This window comes from Arachis ipaensis, chromosome B09, assembly GCF_000816755.2.
Source record: "Arachis ipaensis cultivar K30076 chromosome B09, Araip1.1, whole genome shotgun sequence".
Lineage (NCBI taxonomy): Eukaryota > Viridiplantae > Streptophyta > Magnoliopsida > Fabales > Fabaceae > Arachis > Arachis ipaensis.
Genome location: NC_029793.2, coordinates 143167174 through 143174270, shown reverse-complemented (window position 1 = coordinate 143174270; position 7097 = coordinate 143167174). Strand labels below are relative to the sequence as shown.

General features: G+C 33.0%; 1 long non-coding RNA gene across 1 annotated transcript; it reads left to right on the top strand.

Annotated features, from left to right (window-relative positions):
- Positions 1755–3193, top strand: LOC107619766. Its single transcript, XR_001615780.2, has 3 exons — positions 1755–1938; positions 2366–2473; positions 2904–3193. It is a non-coding gene; the product is annotated as an uncharacterized LOC107619766 (long non-coding RNA).

The following is a 7097-nucleotide window of genomic DNA, read 5'->3' as shown; positions in this document are numbered from 1 at the left end:
GAAGTGAGAGGGACAACAGGTTCACGGTGGCTTTCAACTACAAAACAACTTTTTAAATAGTGCATTCTCCAATTAGCCAATTACCCGATCTGTACAGAGAAAAGAGACTCTGAAATTCGTTGTGGGAACCCTAATGTCTGCCAAAGATTAAGGTATTCCTGTGGAAACCCTTCATGATGGCATTTCAGTTTGTCGTCAACTTCATAAAAGACTACCAGCAATCTCAGAAATTTGCCCTTGTCGTCAACTTCATAAAAGACTACCAGCAATCTCAGAAATTTGCCCTTGATGCAACAATTTGGGAGAAAACGTAAATCACCGATTAATTGATTGTTCAAGGTCACAAGAAGTTTGGCAGAAGTTAGACCTAGGATCTTATCTGACGCAAAACAGCTCAGAGGAATTTTGGGTGCGACAGAGTCGGTTCATGAAAGGAGCACGACGAAGACAACATTGGAAGAAAGATTTAGCACTGGCAGCAATTATTCTATGAAAAATTTGGACCACGAGAAACCTTTTTGTTTTTGAGAATAAAAGCACTTCACCATATTTGATTATCACTTGAGCGCATGAATTCATGGAGGAGGTTTAGAAGAGAAATGAGTCTTAATATATATTTTTAGTCATATTTTGTTAAAGATATGTTAATTGTTTGGAAAACTCTTTCTTACACTACTGTATAGTTGTCCAATATAAATCCACAACTTTTGTTTATTTTTTTTTTAATAAATAAACATCACTTTGTCTTTGAAAAATAAAAAAAGATAATCAAACATAAATGTACACAAACATCAATAATAATCCAAAATACATACACTGTTGGACAAAGAAGGTGGCTAATCAAACGTTTTAGAGAAGAAGCAAGAACAAACATTGGGTAATCAAGTAATCAAACCTATTTAATGGAGTAAAATAATCAAACTTAGCTTTTGGGTAGAGAACAATTGAGGATTTGGGGTCCAGGGCAGAATAATGGAATTTAACTGGTTTGATCTGATTACCCAAATTAAACCAAACAAAACCAATTGCATCGGATCAGTCCCTAATAGAATTATTGAATAATTAAAATGACACAAGAGAATTAATTGTCATATATATATATATATATACTCCGAAACAAATAGATTGAAAAAAAAGGGAAAACATAAAGAAAGAAATGCTCACTAGCTAACATTGAATTTCTTATGCATCTTTTCTTTTTGCGTGTGGGATGATAGAGGGTAATAACTAATAAAGTACATAAACAAGCAAGAACTAGTCGGGTTCATAGATTAATTTAATAATAATAAAATTAAAATCTAGGAATAACTACCATTTCGATTTTTAAGATTTGAAGTTAAAATCGAAATTATTCCTAACTTTTTGTTTAGTTCGAAATGTTCTTCAACGTTCTGTATTAAAAATTTAAAATCGTTCTTTTAAAAATACCAATTTTTAAATGACAGAAATATTTTTTGTATGTTTTTCTAAGTCTCTTGTATCCAGACTTCTTCACTCTTTCAAAATAATAACAATCTACCATCAATAATTAGGGGTGTTCAAAATCAATCCGAACCGATCTAAACCGACCAACCGAACTAAAAAAACCGAAAACTGAACAAATCGAAAAACGAAAAAACCGAAAAAATACATTTTGCTGTTTTTATTGCGGTTCGGTTCGGTTTTCGGTTCTGACAATGAAAACCCTAATTGAACCGAACCGAACCGGTATATTAAAAAAATCATAAAAAACCAAACCCCCCTCCCCCGGAAGCCGAAGCCTTCTTCCCAGCGAGCACCGACCCAGCAGCGCCGAAGCCTTCTTCCCACTGAGCCACCTAGCATAGCACCACCCAGCAGTGTTTTCGGCCACCCACAACACAGCACAGCACAGCACCGACTACCAAGCCACCCAACCACCGATTCAAGTGAGACATGGAGCCCGAGCCTCTGAGTCAGGTATGTAATTAAGTAATTTGACTAATTTCTGTTCAATAATCATTGTTCAGTGATTCATTGTTGCTGGCTGTTGTTAACTTGTTATTGTTTTATTTGTTTCTCATTGTTTAGGGAAATTTATTGTTTTATTTGTTTTATTGTTTTACTTGTTATTGATTCACTGATTATTTGATTTCATTGTTGCTAGTTGTTGTTTTCTTGCTGGTTCAGTGTTCATTGTTCTATTTGTTGTTCATTGTTTAGGAAAATTGCTTCTGATTGTTAGTTCACTGATCATTGTTTAATTTATTTGTTGTTCTGTTTTTAATCTATTTGTTGTTATGTTTTTGCTCTTGAATTATTAGACCAAAGAAATTGGATTGATAGATAAAAATGATAGTTTGTCCTGTTTGTTATAACCCTTGTAGCTTTGGTTATGATGTATTAGGAAAAAATCTGCATGCACGCTTCCCCTTCCCCTGTATTGGAAGATATCACTGGATCACAACATGCACAAAAATGATATCACTGTATTGTTGCTACGTGCTGTTTACTGGTGGGTGCATTGTTGATTTGATGAATTATTTTATTGTTGGTTTTGTTGCTGGCTTGCTGCCTTGCTGGTTGCTGTTTATTGTTGGTAATTTTCTGGTTGCTGTTTATTGCTGGTTGCTGAATTATTTTATTGTTGTTCTGTTTATTGTTGGTAATTTGGTATTACTGGTTATTGAATTATTGTTCAGTGTATTGTTCAGTTTATTGTTGATAATTTGGTATTGCTGGATTGCTGCTGGTTTATTGTATTGCTGGATTGCTGCCGGTTTATGGTATTGCTTGATTTATTGTATTTACCCTGTTGTGCTATATATATATTTTGGTCTTTTCTGATTGCTGGTTCACTGATCATTGTTTAATTTATTTGTTGTTCTGTTTAAGGAAATTTATTTGCTGGTTCACTGATCATTGTCACCTCTTAATTTGAGCAGATTTGAAGGTTTTTTTATGACAGTTCCATTGATGGAGTTATCAAGGAGAGCTTTACGGAATAGTTTGTCTTGTTTGTTACACTTGTAGCTTTGGTTATAATGAACTAGGAAAGAATATGCATGAATATGAATATCTTAATAAGAATGGAATAGTTTGTCCTGTTTGTTATATAACACTTGTAGCTTTGGTTATGATGTACTAGGAAAGAATATGCATGAATATGAATATCTTGATAAGAATGGGATGGATTGTCAATTCTTTGAATCAGTGACTGATTCCTTATTTTAAACTCAGTGACTTTGAGATCATGGGGAAAAAACTCTAAAGGTGGCTTCAAGACTTTCCTTTTGTTGAAAATTATAGTTGCATTAGTAAAATGATCACAATTCACAAATAGGTAGAAAAGGATGAAGAGGCAACATTTTTAAAAACCGAACCAAACCAAACCGATTTTAATTGATTTGGTTTGGTTCGGATGGCCTCAATAAAAAAATCGAACCAAACCGAATCGCAGTTTAATTAAACGATTGGATCGGATGACTTTTCTCTCAAAAACCGAACCAAATCGCACCGCGAACACCCCTATCAACAACTACTCAACAATCTATCAACAATAGCAGCTACTCAACAATTCCCTTTAGAATACTTCATTCAATCTCAAATTCTTTCACCCACACTCACATTCTACCAACAACAACAATAACTATTCAATAAATAATAGAGACAATATGTGTGGATCGAAGGGGAGGGGGGAGAAAGAGAGAGCAGTCTAATAGTGGGATGAAGGTGAAAGTATATGGCTTGGTGATGGATAGTTTTCATAAAGGTGAATGATGAATGATGACAATGGAGGTGGATAAACTATGATGATGGTGATGATGATAATGGACGAAGATGGAGGATGATAGATGATTTTTAAGATTGGTGTTTTCTTAGAAGAATGGTAATTGTTAAGTTTTATACCGATTCCGCTATGTGAACAATGAGAGATGCAAATAACGTGAATAATAAACTGCATTTCAGGCCCACTAATCATTCAATTTTATTTTCATCCTAAACTCACAACTTTTACCTAATTTTCACTACTAGAAATAGGGTTTTTCGGACAAATTTTGAGACGAAATTGAAATAAATTTTGAACAAATTAGAGACAAAAAATTTTTTTCAAACAAAATTGGGACGAATTTTTTTTGTCCCAAAAAGCCTTGTTGCTAATTTATATTTTGTCTGAAATTTCGTCCGAAATTTTTTTCAGAAGATTTTGTGACAGATTTTGAATAGGCATTTATCTGCTATAATTCTAACTATTATGATGTATTTTAGACTAATTTTAGACAGATTAGCCAACATAAAGACAATGTATTTCAGACAAATTTCAAATAAAAAATATATTTTATTCCAAACAAATTTCTAACGAATTTAGTCAAATATAACAATTTTTTTTCAAACAAATTTTAGACAAATCAAATATCTCTTTTCAATTAAATTTCGGACAAATTTAATTTAAAAGAATTGACGTATTTGAAACAAATTTCATACAAAACAAAATTATTTTCGCACAAATTTTCTACAAATTTATAATATTTCAAACAGTTTTCAAACAAAATTTGCTATTTAATATATAAATATTTTAGAAAATAAATTGTATTCGATCTACTTTCTATATTAAGACCATCATATTCATTTTTTTTCATATTACATCATCGAAATTATAAACACATAATAAAGTCATGAAAAAGTTAATTACCATAAAAGAGTTAAAAAAATATTTATTATTAAAATACTTTTATCCATAAATGTAATCAAACTAAAATAAGAAAAAATACTTAAACTAAAACAAAGAAAGCCTTTAAAAATGTCAAATATCATGAATAAAATAAAATGTACTAACTAATTCACCTAAAAATTCCTTAATCTAAATCAGAAAAAATATATACTCCTGACTTCAATCACTTATGTTATCATCCTCATCATCACTAGAGCCTGTCTCAAGCTCATCTTCTGCAGCATCAGACAAGGTTGAAAGAAGTGGGAGATTCAACTTTTTATACAAAACAGAAATTGTCTTTTTAGTAAAACCAATTCTTTTCTGTTGAACCTTTAGTTGACGTCCTTGATCTTTTAACTTGTACTCGGCATCATTCAACTTAACCTTTTGCTCTGACCACTTGAGAATACATAAATCAAAATAAAATGTTAAATTTAAAGACATTGGCAAATGATAGAAAAAGAAAAGTGTTAATAGAGTTGAAGGAAAACTACTAACAGTGTAAATAGGATCAAGAGTTTGTATTGAATCAACAACCATAGCACGAGGGGAAAGAAGCTGAGTTTTCTTCAATATGTCCTGAAAACTAAATTAAGGTAAAAAAGCATACAAGTATCTAGACTTCACCATACAGTTCTTGCAAGTTAAGGCTATTACATGAAATAATCGCTTAATAGGACCCTGAAATAATCGCTTAATAGGACACAGACAATAACTTCAATAAAAATCCATGTATAAAACAGAAAATAATATAACAAGAAGAATGCTAGCAGCAAAACTAATCAGAAGAAATCCAGATTTCCACCTCAATATCAGTTCTTGAATATAAATATATATCTGATTTAATCCTAAGGCGTTCTGCTCTATTACCAATTTGCTCAAGGATCTGTCACATGACACAAAACAAAATAAATGCAACCAAATTAGAGAAGATTAACTGACTCTAAACCCAAAGCACAGTCACCCACATTAGGAAAATCAAATATTATCCCAAACTACAATACCAGGATGCAGGAAAGAAACCAAATTTTGTCTCTTGTTTGTCTCTAAAAACTGTATCTATATCATTCCATTGATATAGCCTGAGAAAAAACACCATCTTGAAACTAGCATGCCTTAGCATAAAGTTTATTTTGGTTCAAAGTTTTGATTTGAAAAAAGAAAGAAGAAAAGAAAATAGTTATTCCTTGTTTGCAATGTCCATAGTAGATCACAAATCAGCAACCACCTTTGTTGGTTAATTAATTAGCTTCAAACAAAAATTGAATTATGTTGTTTTTCAATTAATTAATTAAGGCCTTATTGTTCATATGATTGGCTCTATCATAAACATGAAGCAAACTGTTTCATTTCATAAAATATAGTAGATACAACAAACACTATTCCTGAAAATCGGCTATGTAAGTAAAAACTCATAAGTAGTGATAAGAAGTAATAATAATTGATTCAGAAAATGGGGACTTTGGCCTTAGCTTTGAACATCATTTTGCTTCGGAATTGGATAAAAACGTGCACAACACACTGAATGTGGCTAATTATGTAGACTCCCCACGTTAACCACCACTTCACCTAACAATGAAGGTTGCTACAAATTCATTCTATCCAAAGTTAGAAACATTAAAAAGGTACACTTGTCCAATATATACATATATAGCTATATTAACACTAATGAGCAATCAGCAAAGTACAAATTAAAGGGTGTTTGATTAATTATTGATGCAAGGAATTTTCATTAGAGCAAACCAATCAATTCTTATTGATGCAATTTTCATTAAAGGGTCAGTCTCAGTTCTTATTTAAAGAATTGAAGTTACCAGAATTTTTTTAGAAGTTGTCTTTTTTATGTAATTCTCTTGCTTTATCGTATATAAAAAATAGAAGACAGTAGATCTACCATTTAAAGAGTTAATAACAAACCCTAACTTTTTAATAAGCCCCTAATCTTATCCTTAGAAAGAGAACCATCATTAACAAACAAATTAACAATGAACAAAGCTGATAAACAATCACTACTCATAAAAATTAGAACCTGACAGAGGACGCACAAAGAGAAGAAGGAGGCAAGGGAAATCTAGCGAAGCACAAGGGTGGAGGTCGCCTCAGGTGCGGTGTCTGGGGCTGGCGGGGGTGCGAATTCTGAGACTAGAGGAGGCAGTGCACATGCAAGAGGCAGAGCGGTGTGAGCCAGTGAGAATTGTTGCCTTGGAGTGTGAATCACGATGGTAGAGGTCATCTGAGGTACGAGATTGGCGGTTGGATTAGTCGAGGTCTGAGACCGGAGGTTCGAAGGTGGCCAGGCAGAGCAGTGTGAGCGAGTGAGGGTTGTAGGTTTGAGCGCGAAGAACGAGCGTGGAGGTTGCCTGAGGTGTGAGGTCGAAAGCGTTAGAGTTCAACTCGGAAGATCAGCGGCGGCCACAGGCACGAG